The sequence below is a fragment of the Orbicella faveolata genome, unplaced genomic scaffold (assembly GCF_042242905.1).
Source record: "Orbicella faveolata isolate gen_17 unplaced genomic scaffold, um_ofav_v1 contig_35, whole genome shotgun sequence".
In the NCBI taxonomy this organism is placed as follows: domain Eukaryota; kingdom Metazoa; phylum Cnidaria; class Anthozoa; order Scleractinia; family Merulinidae; genus Orbicella; species Orbicella faveolata.
Genome location: NW_028301564.1, coordinates 7694657 through 7710264, shown reverse-complemented (window position 1 = coordinate 7710264; position 15608 = coordinate 7694657). Strand labels below are relative to the sequence as shown.

The 15608-nt window shown below is 38.7% G+C and overlaps 5 non-coding genes across 5 annotated transcripts; all 5 read right to left on the bottom strand.

The window, feature by feature from the left end:
• Positions 1–358: 358 nt before the first annotated feature.
• Trnav-uac (transfer RNA valine (anticodon UAC)) lies at positions 359–431 on the bottom strand. Its single transcript has one exon. It is a non-coding gene; the product is annotated as a tRNA-Val (tRNA).
• A 1470-nt stretch (positions 432–1901) lies between these two features.
• Trnai-gau (transfer RNA isoleucine (anticodon GAU)) lies at positions 1902–1974 on the bottom strand. Its single transcript has one exon. It is a non-coding gene; the product is annotated as a tRNA-Ile (tRNA).
• A 1497-nt stretch (positions 1975–3471) lies between these two features.
• Trnat-agu (transfer RNA threonine (anticodon AGU)) lies at positions 3472–3545 on the bottom strand. The gene has a single exon. It is a non-coding gene; the product is annotated as a tRNA-Thr (tRNA).
• A 1642-nt stretch (positions 3546–5187) lies between these two features.
• Trnav-uac (transfer RNA valine (anticodon UAC)) lies at positions 5188–5260 on the bottom strand. The gene has a single exon. It is a non-coding gene; the product is annotated as a tRNA-Val (tRNA).
• Positions 5261–9174: 3914 nt separating this feature from the next.
• Positions 9175–9247, bottom strand: Trnai-gau (transfer RNA isoleucine (anticodon GAU)). Its single transcript has one exon. It is a non-coding gene; the product is annotated as a tRNA-Ile (tRNA).
• Positions 9248–15608: the final 6361 nt, after the last annotated feature.

Genomic DNA, 15608 nt, shown 5'->3' with positions numbered 1-15608 from the left:
TAAAGCCATGGTTTTTGTCTTTGGGTGATTTGAAAGCTTTCATTTAACGCAGAAATTGCATACAACCGTCAACTTATAGCAGAGAGACTTTTGGTTTCTCCAGCTGAAACTCATACATTTCTGCCTACCAATCCACTAACAATCAATAACATAAGCTTTGTTAAGATCATAGCTCGATAGCGTTATTTAAGGTATCGATCCTAATATGAAGTTGCTGAAGTATAAAAAATTAAATAAGCTCAGTTACGTCAAACCTTTCGTTTTTTTCTTTTTTTTTTTGTTTTCGCTGACTCAAAATTTTCTAAGAGCTGGCTAGAGTTGGGTAGCAAGATTTAGTCTCATAGGAAAAACAATCATGTGTTTCCGGCCGGGCTCGAACCGGCGACCTTCCGCATGTAAAGCGGACGCGATAACCACTGCACTACGGAAACCTGTTACGACCGAAAGCTGGCATACTCAGTGGTGTGCTAATCAGGAACTGGTAGTTTCTAGTTTTTTGATCAGGAAGACAGAAAAAATAAGTCTACGAAGTACAGCAAACAGTTGAACATTTGCCTACTTCTCACGATGCTCAATATTGAAGTTTTTCAAAAACGATGCTATCCTTGTTTTAGCGTTACCAGAGCATCTCAGTGGAGTTAACCGTCAAATCGCCAAAAAATTAACTGTCAACCGTCAAATGAGCAAGCCATTATTAGCCCTCAAATGTCTCAGATATCCTTAATCAAGAACTAAACGACTGACTATGGGAAATTTATGTTGTTTAGCAATGAACGTTTTAATACACCACGAAAAGATACACTTATGTTCAAGTCCTTCAAGTTCTAGTTATGGGAGCGGGAGATTCATACGCGCAGCGGTGTGGTGATGTTATTACGTTAATTAGACAAACAGTCGAAGATTAAAGAACTCATATTTAATGTACTAATTATAGGACTAATTGGATTACTCAAATATGGGCAAATTTGTACCCTTGTATGAAAAATTACAGCCAAATTTGCTTCAACCGTCAAAAAACCAATATTGATAACGACCACGATAATAACGGTTTATTCACATCACACCCGCTCAGTGGCTGTTTGTTTGAATAGACCTACTTACATGCAATACAACTAAAAATTACGCTAACAGGATGGATGGATGGATTCCTGACGCTAACTATATAGAAAATACTGATCAAAACAAATAGAACCGTCCCCGGGTGGGCTTGAACCACCAACCTTTCGGTTAACAGCCAAACGCGCTAATCGATTGCGCCACGGAGACTTCCATGAAAACATTTTGTACAATTTTCATCAAATTTTGTGGAAGAAATTTTAACTTGCGTATGGTTTCTGTTACATTATTGTATCTTGCTCGAAAGACATGAAAAGCGAAAAAACGGCGGAGTTGGGTAGTAACTGTCTTGGCCAATGAGACAACACAAAACAGGTGTTATAGAACCAGTTGGACAGAGAGAAGTAGATTAAGACCTTTGTTAAATGACGTTCAACCATGTTTGGCCTGTTGGAGAGGTGCCGGTTCCACTCCCGGACAGGCCCTTTGTAATACTCTTTTGTCAATGAACACAACATAATAAGGAAGCAGGCAATATTACGATGGTTTTTGCACGGCCATATGAAACAACAGAACACCTTCCTCCGTTTTTTGCAGACAATTCCAACTGACTACCATGAATCCGTAGATTAAAATATCACTTAACCAACTGTTTCTGTTGGCCGGGAAACATTTCCAACGACTTCTAGGGAAATATTAATCTAAATTAATTTTGATTTCTTCCTCTTGTTTTAAACCGATCAGGGGAAATTAACTAATGAAATAAAAAATAAAGGAAAAGAGAGTACAGTCAGTTAGAAATCTTAAAATGGTATTTTCCAGCGGGTTTACTTAAAAGGAAAAGTTGGTCCGTGTGAGGGTCGACCTCACGACCTTGGCGTTATCAGCACCAAGCTCTACCGACTGAGCTAACGGACCGTGCCGTTTTTTATTAAGTACTACTGCCTTTGTACAAGAACGTTCTCAAATGTTTGGCCTAATGAGGAACAGCACCCGCTTATTGGCCTTGTTGAAACTGATTTGGTTTTATTCTTTAAGATGTATGTATATATTGTTAACATGCTTTCTCAAATGATGAGGACATTTTTGTTGAAATGTAGTTATCCCGAAATTATTTATTAGAAGTTGTTTCCCATTTATTTTATAATCATGCCCCGTCAATATCAATAGCTTATGTTGTAAATAACAAGGAACTAGAATGAAAAGCAACATGTTTCTTAAATTATCTGTTTTTCTAAAATGAAATTCTAAGTACATTTAGAAAAAAAAATAAAACTAATCACCATGTCATGCCTCTAACATTGTTTTTTCAATAGTTATAGTAACTTGTATATTGAAGCAAATGCTTACGGTTTGGGGAATAAGCTCAAATGGTAGAGCGCCCGCTTAGCATGCGGGAGGTACCGGGATCGATACCCGGATTCTCCAGCAGTCTTTACTTTACTAGCCAATATGCAGCTTCACTTTTTTTTGAAGGCAGATTTTTTCGAACCATTGTTGTACAAATAACGGTTTGTAAACTTTTTATTTGGATAATTTTCTGTAGCCAGCAGAGAAGATGAGAATACTCCTATTAATGAATTTTCCGCTGTCGCTTTAAAACAACGTGGTCTTCAATCGACCAGCGGTAAACGGGCAATACCCAGAGCACCTTTCGGTATATTTGTCGCGCGGTACTCTTTTACGCTTTGTAGCGCAACCTTTCTCAAAACAGCTGTATGACACAGATAACAAAAAGATTCTTTGAAGAATTACTCTTTCCTTTGTGACTTGCTTTATTGTAACCTGGCAGTTAAAGGTTTAATTTCGTCTTTTTGAACTGAAATTGACGCCCTCCTTTGGCACGGAATGGTAAGGAAAGGTTTTAAAAATGGCCGCACCCGGGCCTTGGTAGCCCATACACTGCAGATCTAATCCCAGTCTCCGTTGTATTAAACAGCTGAGAGTATTTTTCTGTCCCATGGATGGGATGCTAGTCCATCGTAGTTATCCGCCCACACCCCCAGTCCCCCACCGTGGAGCGAACCTACTCTTACAGCAATGAAAGAAGAAAGAAATATAAATTCATCAAACGAGACAAGTCGACCAAAGAAATGTCGTTGAACTAACGCGACAAATGTAATCCAGGGCGTCTATTTACATTTAAGTAATGTTTTAAAATGGCTTTATACTCTGATGAAACATGGGTTTTTGACCAATCAGTGCGTGCGCAGGGTCCTATCTATATTATAATGGTCATTTATTCGCAAATTACGTTCCATATAATTCTTGAAATTTTTCACTCGACTTTTGCGTAGGTCTCAAAAGTAAATCCATTGGATAACATAACCAAAAAAATTCCCAGTGGTACAACACGTGAAGCTTCGTTGAGCAATTTTCAAAAGTAATAAAAAATTAAAAAGTGCAACATCTGTAAGGCACCGATGGGATTTGAACCCATGACCTCCTGTTTACTAGACAGGCGCTCTAACCAACTGAGCTACGGCGCCCTACATTAGATAACTTCGTGTATTATTGTTTATTTGTTTATTTTTTAAAAATAAAAAGAAAGAAACAATTAAAATTTAAAAAAAACATTGTTGATACATGTAGTACTAAGTTGGTGACATGTCCACTTTCACGCTTGGTAATTTCCAGCAGTACTAAGATAGCTCAATCCCTCTTAGGGTGTTCAGCATCAAAAGGTCCACAGCGGGAGCTTTCGTGGTTCCTTTTAGCGTATTGAGCTCAAAAAAGTATGACAGGAGATAATGTGTTGTTTTGGAATTGGTACCACTTAGGGGTCCCTCGGGGACCACCTGGGCTTTGATTGGGCGTTTTAAAGGCGGGGTGCGAAAACTCCCAGAGGTCAAATTCTAAAAATAAATAGATACGAGAAAGGGTTGAATCCTTGGGTTGGTATGGGAGATGGAAGCTCCGGGTCATGGGCTCCTGATCTTGCTTTATTGACAGGACGCAGAAAAATCATCAGCGGAGTTGGACTGGTAACTACACGACTACACAGAACAGTAACCATAATAATAAATGTTTAGCAGGGAGCATACTTCATCAAAGGTGTTCTTCATTGGCGCCCAGCAACTATTCTCAGATGTGTTTACAGATTTTGCAACAACATTTACACAAATCTCAGGTTTTAAGAACAAATTCGCAATTAGCGATTATAGTTCCACGCGCCTTGCAGCCGCAAGATGGCAGGATTCGATGTCCCGTGGAGAGAAATCTTGATTTTTTTTTTTTAACTGCCGGCTTCCTACCTTTTTTTTTAACTTTTTATCTTTATTGCTAGCAAATATCATTTTTTGTTTTGTTTTGTTTTGTTTTGTTTTGTTTTTTTTTGTTTTCTTTAACTTCTTACTTTGATTTTCTGTTTATTTTTGGACAATGTGGAGATAATTGTAAATAAAATCTGTTTCTGGAAAGAAAAGTAGGGGTCACCAAGCTCGTTAAATCCAAGCAAAGCTCTAGCAGTGGCCATCTGCCCCATCATTGTTCATTTTAGTACTTAGCGCGCGCACTTGATGCCTGACGTGGCTCACTCTTCATCCTCTCCTGATACCGGCGAAATGTTTAAGCAACCTGCCAAAATACTCTTCACCCTCAAAGATGTTCTCATCATGCTATACCATAATAGGGGTTAAGGTTATGGATTGCTTGCAATGGAATGGTCAATGTCATCATGTCTCTTTTTCGCCAAATCTTATTAGCAAAACGTATAAAAGAAATTGATTACTCCATTTAAAATACCCTGGAACTCAACAAAAAGAACAGAAAAGTTTAAAACGATGGTTTTGTCGTTGGAGAATACAAAAGTTGAAATTGACATTTAACACAAAAATTGTAGTCAACCGTCAACTATTTGCGAATAGATTTTTGGTTTCTCCGACTAAAACTCGCACATTTCTGGTTACCATAACATAAGCTTCATTAAGATCATAGCTCGATACCGTTATTTAAGGTATCGATCCTAATATGAAGTTGCTAAAGGATAAAAGATTAATGGAGCTCAGTTACGTCAACACCTTTCGTTTTTTTTTTTTTTTTGCTTTCGTTTTGTTTTTGCTGACTCAAAATTTTCTAAGAGCTGGCTAGAGTTGGGTAGCAAGATTTAGTCTCGTAGGAAAAACAATCATGTGTTTCCGGCCGGGCTCGAACCGGCGACCTTCCGCGTGTAAAGCGGAAGTGATAACCGCTACACTACGGAAACGGGTTACGAATGAAAGCTGCAATACTCAGTGGTGTGCCAATCAGGAACTGGTAGTTTCTAGTTTTTTGATCAGGAAGACAGAAAAAATAAGTCTACGAAGTACAGCAAACAGTTGAACATTTGCCTACTTCTCACGATGCTCAATATTGAAGTTTTTCAAAAACAACGCTATCCTTGTTTTAGCGTTAGGCAGAGGGTCTCAATGGGGTTAACAGTCAAATGGCCAGAAAATTAACCGTCAACCTTCAAAAACGCAATATTTTTACCGTCAACCGTCAAATGAGCAAGCCAATATTAGCCGTCAAATGTCTCAGATATCCTTAATTAAGAACTAAACGATTGACTTTGGGCAAGGTATGCTGTTTATAAAGGAACGTTTTAATATATCACAAAAAGTATGCTTATGTTCAAATCCTTCAACTTCTAGTCACGGGAGCAGGCGATTAATGCACGCGGCGGTAATAAAGGTGATGTAATTACGTTAATAAGATAAACATTTGAAGAGTAAAGATGCAATATTGAATGCACAAATTATAGTACTAATTGGATTACTCAAATATGGACAAATTTGTAGCCTTTTATGAAAAATTACAGCCAAATTTGCTTCAACCGTCAAAAAACCAATAATGATAACGATCACGATAATAACGGTTTATTCACATCACATCCGCGCAGTGGCTGTTTGTTTCAGAAGACCTACTAACATGCAATACAACTAAAAATTCGGCAGGTATATTTTGCAGGGCGCAGGTTGCAGGTTGCAAGTTGAAATTTAATTATAACGGGAAAACCGCTGGCACTAAAAATAATTAATAACCTATATACTCGTCAGGGGTTCTTATATAAAGTAGTTCGCCTCTTTCACGTAGTGAAAACACGATCGATCCGCTATAAGTACTTATCGATCGACACGCTGAGACCAGTGAAATCTCTTCAAAGCCATCTGAATGGCCGCTTCACAGATGTTTCCATCTATTCCAGATTTGGCTCGGGTCTTCCTATAGGACTTTACGTGCGAATTTTTATTTTAGCTTGCCATTAATGTATACAAATTAGGACTATTTAAACGCTACGGTTTCCTAGCGCGCCAATCTTTTCAACGTTTTCTATAGCTTCAAGTTAATATTGTTGCGGAATCTATACTCTACCTAGCTTCACCCTCATCGCTACAGTCAGAAACATTTGTAAGTCTTTACATTTTGTCCTGTATTTTTCTTATCGCTCGGCTCTTCTTCACATGTATTTTCATTTATTTTTCTAGTCGAACCTCGCTCGATCTTTCAATACTCAACGGGCTCATCGAGTCTCTTCAACAGAGCGTGAGTTCGAAATCTCTAGGCGTAGCGTCAACAAGAACTGCAAGCTACACTTCCCTTAACAACAGAAAATTGCCATTACAAATGAAGCAAATAAATAAAGAAATGAGATAATATAAGATTTTAACCGACGGAATATACTACCACAAGCTCAGTGTGCCTTTATTTTGGTACTCAAATGTTTCTTCAAAAACAATAATTCACTGCAGGCTTAAAATCATAGGAATATACTCTCCTCCCATCGCTTCGGCGGGTTTGGTACTTAGATGGAAGTCACCGTTCCGAGCGATTGTAAACAGCGTCATGTAACAGTCACGGTAAGTCTACCACCTGCACGTTTCTTTTAACTGCCAGCGGTTTTCCAGTTATAATTAAATTTCAACCTGCAACCTGTAACCTGCGCCCTGCAAAATATACCTGCCGCTAAAAATTACGCTAACAGGATGGACTCTTGTCGCTAACTATATAGAAAACAATTATCAAAGGAGAAAGAATCGTCCCCGGGTGGGCTTGAACCACCAACCTTTCGGTTAACAGCCGAACGCGCTAGCCGATTGCACCACGAAGACCTCCATGGAGGGAGTTTGTACGATTTTCATCAAGTTGAATTGTGTGGATGAAATTTTAACTTGCGTAAGGTTTCTGCTACATTATTGTATCTTGCTCGAAAGACATGAAAAGCGAAAAACCAGGGAAGTTGGATAGTAACTGTCTTAGCCAATAAGCCAACAAATAACTGGTGTTATATAGTACCAGTTCAATAGAGAGAAGTAGGTTAAGACCTTTCTCAAAGGAATATTCAACGACGTTTGGCCTGTTGGTCTAGTGGCAAATCTCGACCTCCGATTGAACTTCAACCAAATGTGGCTTATAAAATATCTTGTGCCGACTGCTCATGGAGTTATGTAGGCGAGACTGGCAGATGCTTTGAAACGAGAAAAAAAAGAACATATGAGGAATGTGATGTCTTACGCAAGAGGTTCCAACGTCGCTAAACACGCTTGGTCTTCAAATCACTCTATTGACTTTAAAAATTCCCAAGTGATTGACAAGGGTTCTTCACGTATTCGTAAGACGCTAGAATCTTGGCACACCCCTTATATTTTTCCATTTTAATATATTCTTTTTATAGTTCCACCTATTTGTGTATATATTTGTAGTTGTTATCTTTTCCACTTTTTATCCATCGAAGGCTGTAGCCTGACAGCCAAAAGCTCTGAAAGTTTTAACTTTATATAGCCAGTGAACGTTTTTTATAAATTTTTAAAATAATATTATCGTATCGATCCCGGTATCTTCCGCATGCAAAGCGGGCGTTCTACCATTTGAGCTAATCCCCTGATTGTTACATAATAAAACAGAGTTTTAGATAAAATAAATTACTAGTTTGTGGCACAAGCTATTGTCATAATATTGTCATAATATTGTCATATTATTGTCATAATATTGTCACAAGCATATTTATGTCATAATATTACAACAAAAAAATAACTACTAAATAATATAACTGATGCAGCAAAGTCTGCTATTATACTTTAACATCCCTTAATTATGGTTAATTTACTTGTCAAAATTACTATTACTTCAGTATATTTTTACCCTCAAAATACAAGATGCCATAAAACAGTTCATAAAGAAATTGAGCATGCAATCATTAAAACACTGACGAAGTCAAATAAAAAAATGAAAAAAATGTTTGCGGCCGGGCTTTATTCGAGAAGATCTACTTACACGTATTACAACTAAAAATTATGAAAACAGGATGGATGGATGGAATCCTGACGCTAACTGTATAGAAAATAATTACCAAAACAAAAAGAACCGTCCGCGGGTGGGCTTCAACCACCAGCCTTTCGGTTAACAGCCCAACGCGCTAACCGATTCCGCCACGGAGACTTCCTTCGAAGGATTTTGTACAATTTTCATCAAATTTATTTTTGTGGAAGAAATTTTAACTTGTGTAAGGTTTCTGCTACATTGTGTCATGCTCGAAAGACATGAAAACCGAAAACCCGGAAGATTTGGATAGTAAATATCTTGGCCAATGAGACAACACATAACAGGTATTACAGTACCAGTTCAACAGAAAAAGGTAGATTAAGACTTTTGTCAAATGTTGTCCAACCACGTGTGGCCTGTTGGTCTAGTGGTATGATTCTCGCTTTGGTGCTAGAGGTCCCGGGTTCCGCTCCCGGACAGGCCTTTTTTAATACTCTTTTGTCAATGAAAACAACATCATAACGAAACAGACAATTTTACGATGGTTTTTGTGACGTCACAACGGCCATATGAAACAACGGAATACCTTTCTTCTTTAAATAATCACTTTTATTTTTGCACAGACAATTCCAAGTGACTACTACGAAGCCCTTCTAGATTAAAATAGGACTTAACCAACTGTTTCTGTTGGCCGGGAAACATTTCCAACGACTTCTAGGAAAATATTAAACTAAAGTAGTTTTGATCTAGTCCTCTTGTTTTGAACTTATCAGGGGGAATTAACAAATGAAACAAAATAAAGGAAAAGAGAAATCAGAGTACAGTCAGTTAGAAATTTTAAAATGGTATTTTCCAGATGGTTTACTTAAAAGGAAAAGTTGGTCCGTGTGAGGGTCGAACTCACGACCTTGGCGTTATCAGCACCACGCTCTACCGACTGAGCTAACGGACCAGACAAATTAACCTCGGTGCCGTTTTTTTAGGAGTGACTTCCTGTAAATACTACGGATAGCTGTGCAAAATGGAAAAATCGGATTCCCTCAAACTTTTTCACAAGAAAGCCCTCTGGAAACTATTTAGGAAAATACAACTTTTAGTTCGTTTGGATTTATATTTTTCAAGTAAAGCGATTTTTTAATTTTCACCCTTGGAGAAGCCCTCGAACCACTGAAAAATGTGCTTCGTATTTGCGACTCGTGTAAGAAAACTAAAACAATTATCAAATCTATTTCGATATTACACAATTCAATGACCCTTCCTTTACAAAGCACAGTTATTAGAATTGGAAAAGGTTCAAACCTGAATTTTTAAAAAATTTTCAAATTTACCCTCCTAAACAGCATTATCAGAAAGCTCGATTTTGGCAAATTTCAACGGCAAAACTCCCTACCTGGTACATGGATTCCGCTGTAAAGATGGTATTCTATAGAAAGAGTGAGGCTTCCTCTATCGTTCTGTGAAATAAAATTTTGGGGCAACTTAAACTGCGAATTTAGACGACCGAAAATATTTACGGTACTCGCTTGAAGTTTATGACCTTTGAACTTACAGTTGTCTTCATGAATACAAGAGATAACCTAAACAACAGTGGGAATTTTAGCCTGAATGCGACCCTTTCCCCTATTTAAATGATTTATAGTTATTTTTTATCTTCTGTGGGCAATTTATCTAAAGTAATATTTTTTTTACACGGAAAAGGAGTTCTAACTTGTTTATGAGTACGTGCGTATTTGTTTACTGAAGCGGAAATTTGTGGATATTAAATTTATTCCATCTAAGTTCTATTTCGTGTGCTGCAAGGCGTTTCGCGTTCTCATTAAAACAAAATGGTACTGCCAAGTAGAAGGTTTTCTTCTCAGATTTTAAAACAATATGTAGTTTTTGACTTACCGTCCACACGCATGGCTTGATTTACTCAGCAGCGTTACACCGGGTGTGATAGCGCTAAGATGGCGTGACGATAATTGACAAATCGCTTTTCGCGAATCGAATTCATCAAAAAATATGTATATATAATATCTTTCTTTGAGACTACTTGATAAAGACTGTTGTGAAATAAGTCTGCAAATTTTGAAACTCTCATTACTGTGAAATAAAAAACCTGGATGTACTATTTTTATGCCACGGTCGTGTGATCCTCGAGTGTGGTATCACATGACAATAACAACTAAGAAATGGCCACCTGCAGTTATTCTCAAATCGTTGGGGGCAGGTGCGGTCCTAGTTACCAATCCCGCACATGTTCAATGTGTTTTAATTCGAAAATGTGACAAAGACATTCAAGGTGATTTGAAGGCTATTGATGTGAGCGATTAATTCTTCTCTGGACGAAGCAAGGCTACTGTTAGCTAGAGCAGGTCAGTGTACTCGTAATTCAATTTTCTCTTTAGATCGAAAATATTGCGGAAGATTATCGAGAAAATACTGAGTGCTACGGTAACAGACAATCACCATGAGGCCCAATAAGGCGTGATTTCATGATACCGAAGTCAAAATCTAATGGCACTCTTTCAATGTAGCTGACCGTGCAAAAGCGTAATAGTCTCTTGAGACTATAGTCTCTTGAGTTATATTGCGGCCCGGCTATTTACAAGTTTCTCCCACGAAAATGATCCCAATTACTAACCACGTGGAGAAGAGGGACTAGAAATTAAAGGTGGGGCAGGGGGGGAATACTTGTCGGCTTGCCTCACTACAGAGATAAGTCAAGAGAAACTTTAAGGTAGTAACATATAAGGGAATTACATATATGACTGAAAAAATAATAATAATTTGTAGACCCCGCTTGTTGTTATGAAAATCCGCGAATCTGATGACTTTTCGCATTGTTGTCCTCTTGCTTGTTAAATAAGGTATAAAGGCACCTACCAGCATTGAATCCCATTCACTGAACAAAAACGCGGATGGTTCCTCTGCTTTCTTCTGTCGCCGAAACATTCTCCCGTATCATTTAAATTGCGTAAGAAAGCGGAGTCCTATAATACTGCGCGACATTTTCTGTGATGCCTTTCTCAATGTTATCCAAGGGCTTACATCCCCGGGCTTACGTTGCCGTCGCATGGTTTTTCGAAACCCTTACCTTTAAACTAAACTTCCAGTAAACGCATATCACACATTTTGTTTCCAAAGTTGTTTTGACGTGGATGAAGGTAATTTGAACACAATAGTATGCTCTCGTCATGAGGACCTATGCGGGATAAGGTGGCGTAGCAACAAAAAAAACTGTTCCTGTCCAGAGCAATGGATACAACATGAGAAGAACCAGAAAGGGGATCGTGGGATAAATCTGGTTCAGTCGAGAAGACTCCACCCTCAGACGCAAATTTTGTTGCCTGTAGGCTCTCATAATAAAGTGTATTATCGTTTGTCTCACGATGTAGTCACTTGAGATGTAGATCGCGACGTCTTCAGGCGATAAGGTCGACTGATTGCACGGTATCATTTATATCACAAAGGTCGGCTGTGATTGGTACATTTCGATCCTCCTATTGTTCCATTGTTCCGACGAGTAGCTGTTCCCTTAGTGGTCCGCTGTTGTACTGTTCTCCTATCCTGTTGTTGTGTTTTTTGATCGTGGGCATCCATGCTTCAGGAATTTCAATTCCACTATCCCTGTTGATGTTATTAGGGTGAAGTCTTATGTGAATAGCTTCCTTGACCCTACGTGTGTACCAGTGAGGATCTCGATCAATAAACTTGACCTCATTCCTGATAGGATAGTGGCCGGTCTCGTGGGTGTGTTCATAAACGGCGGAGGTCTGGGTACGGACCAGTCGTATATCCCTGTCGTGTTCTTTGATCCTCTCCTGAATAGATCTCCCTGTTTCCCCGATGTAGACTTTGCCACACTCACAGGGAATCCTGTAGACAACACCATCTTGTTTAGCCGGGTTGACGGTGTCCTTGGGTCGTGTGACCGAAGTGTCGTGTCGAACTTGAAGACGGTGCGAATGCCTTGTTGTTCTAGGCAGCGGCGGAGAGACTCCGAAACTCCTTGGACATAAGGTAAAACGGCGGTGGATTTAAATTCCGCGTCGGGCTCTCTTCTTGGGGTTGTTCGTGCCTTTGTGATCATCTGTACAAACGAGGAGGGATATCCGTTAGAAACAAGTACAGATACCCAGACCTCCGCCGTTTGTGAACACACCTCGAATATCTTCGCCACATTATCCAATTTCAACAAATTGAATATGTGCGGGATTCGAAACCCTAGGACCGGACGTGCCCCCAACGATTTGAGAATAACTGCAGGTGGCCATTTTTTTAGTTGTTATTGTCATGTGATACCACACTCGAGGATCACACGACCGCGGCATAAAAATAGTAGATCCAGGTTCTTCATTTCACCGTAATGAGAGTTTCAAAATTTTGTAGACTTATTTCACAAGAGTCTTTATCAAGTACTCTCAAAGCATTATGATGTCAAAAGATGTAATAAATATATTTAGATGAATTCGATTTGCAAAAAGCGATTTGTCAATTATCGTCACGCCATCTTAGCGCTATCACACCCGGTGTAACGCTGCTGAGTAAATCAAGCCATGCATGTGGACGGTAAGTCAAAAACTATATGTTGTTTCAAAATCTGAGAAGAAAACCTTCTACTTGGCAATACCATTTTGTTTTAATGAGAACGCGAAACGCCTTGCAGCACACGAAATAGAACTTAGATGGAGTAAATTTAATATCCACAAATTTCCGCTTCAGTAAACAAATACGCACGTACTCATAAACAAGTTAGAACTCCTTTTCCGAGTAAAAAAAATATTACTTTAGATAAATAGCCCACAGAAGATAAAAAATAACTATAAATCATTTAAATAGGGGAAAGGGTCGCATTCAGGCTAAAATTCCCACTGTTGTTTAGGTTATCTCTTGTATTCATGAAGACAACTGTAAGTTCAAAGGTCATAAACTTCAAGCGAGTACCGTAAATATTTTCGGTCGTCTAAATTCGCAGTTTAAGTTGCCCCAAAATTTTATTTCACAGAACGATAGAGGAAGCCTCACTCTTTCTATAGAATACCATCTTTACAGCGGAATCCATGTACCAGGTAGGGAGTTTTGCCGTTGAAATTTGCCAAAATCGAGCTTTCTGATAATGCTGTTTAGGAGGGTAAATTTGAAAATTTTTTTAAAAATTCATGTTTGAACCTTTTCCAATTCTAATAACTGTGCTTTGTAAAGGAAGGGTCATTGAATTGTGTAATATCGAAATAGATTTGATAATTGTTTTAGTTTTCTTACACGAGTCGCAAATACGAAGCACATTTTTCAGTGGTTCGAGGGCTTCTCCAAGGGTGAAAATTAAAAAATCGCTTTACTTGAAAAATATAAAACCAAACGAACTAAAAGTTGTATTTTCCTAAATAGTTTCAAGAGGGCTTTCTTGTGAAAAAGTTTGAGGGAATTCGATTTTTCCATTTTGCACACCTATCCGTAGTATTTACAGGAAGTCACTCTTAAGTATTACTGCCTTTGTACCAGAACGTTATCAGAAGTTTGGCCTAATGAGGAAAAGCACCCGCTTATTGGCTTTGTTCAAACTGATTTGCTTTATTCTTTAAGATGTATGTATATATTGTTAACGTGCTTTCTCAAATGATGAGGACATTTTTGTTGAAATATAGTTATCCCGAAATTATTTATTGGCAGTTGTTTCTCATATACTTTCCAGTAATGTCTCGTCAATATCAATAGCTTATGTTCTAAATAACAAGGAACTAGAATGAAAAGCAACATATTTTATTGAATTAACTGTTTTTCTAAAATGAAATTCTAAGTAAATTGTTTAGAAAAAAGCTTAAAACTAATTGCCAGGTCACGCCTCAAACATTGGTTTTTATATAGTTAGAGCAACTTGTATATGTTTAGCTCAAAATGGTAGAGCGCCCGCTTAGCATGCGGGAGGTACCGGGATCGATACCCGGATTCTCCAGCAGTCTTTATTTTACTAGCTAATATGCAGCTTTAATTCTTTTTGAAGACAGATGTTTTTCTGACCACTGTTGTACAAATAACGGTTTGTAAACTTTTTAGTTGGATAATTTTCTCTAGCTATCAGAGAAGATGCGAATACTCCTATCAATGAATTTTCCGCTGTCCCTCTGAAACAACGTGGACTTCAATCGACCAGCAGTAAAGGAGCAATACCGGAAGCACCTTTCGGTATTGGCGGGGGGTACGCTTTCAGTTACGCTTTTGTAACGCAACGTTTTTGATAACAGCCGTATAACGCAGATAACACAAAGATTCTCTGAAAAATTACTCTTGCCTTAGCTTTACGACTCGCTTTATTGAAACCTGGAAGTTAAAGGTTGAATTTCATCTTTTAGAACTGAAATTGACGCCCTCCTTTGGCACTGGATGGTAAGGAAACGTTAAATGGCCGCACCTGCGCCTTGCTAGCCCACACACAGCAGAGCTTATCCCAGTCTCCGCTGTATTAAACAACTGAGAGTATTTTTCTGTCCCATGGATGGGATGCTAGTCCATCTTAGTTATCCGCCCCCACCCCCCAGCCCCCCACCGTGGAGCGAACTACTCTTACAGCAATGAAAGAAGAAAGAAACGTAAACTCATCAAACGAGACAAGTCGACCAAAGAAATGTCGCTGAACTAACGGGACAAATGTAATCCAGGGCGTCTGTTTACATTTGAGTAATGTTTTAAAAGCGCGTCGATAATTTGAGCTGTTAAATGCATAAATGAATGGATTTACCACAGAACTTATAAAAAACAGCAATAGCCCAAAAGCCCGCACGGTTTGGCTTACCAGCCGAAAATAGCGAAGGGCAGTAACAACACTGGCAGGTAAAACACACGCCCCGAAAACAAAAGTAACTGTCAGCGACATCTTCAAGAGTTGTTTTCGTTGTCGCATGAGTTCTTTTTCTGGGATATTGCTATCAGGTGTAACCGCACTTCTGTGATTGAGCAATTTCACAAGTTTAGTGTAGCAAAAGTTGAGAACGAGAAAAGGAAGAGTGAAAACAAAAATTATGTAGAAGATAATGTGAGTTAACTCTGCGTTCTGACTGTACGTCTGTCGCCAAGCTGCTGTCTTGAACTTGTAGTTTGTGTACAAAAACAATGGTGTGTTTAAGGCAGCGGACGCCATCCATGTGCCAATAATCGCGTATCGAACCGTTTCTGTCGTAAGCTGCAACATCCGTAGAGGTCTCACTACTGCGTTATAACGTTCTATTGCTAGGATTGTAAGCGTGAATACCGAGACAACCGTAGCAGTCAGAGGAACATTGAAGCCGACAAAGAACATACAGAGAACAGTTCCAACATCTCCATCTGGAAGG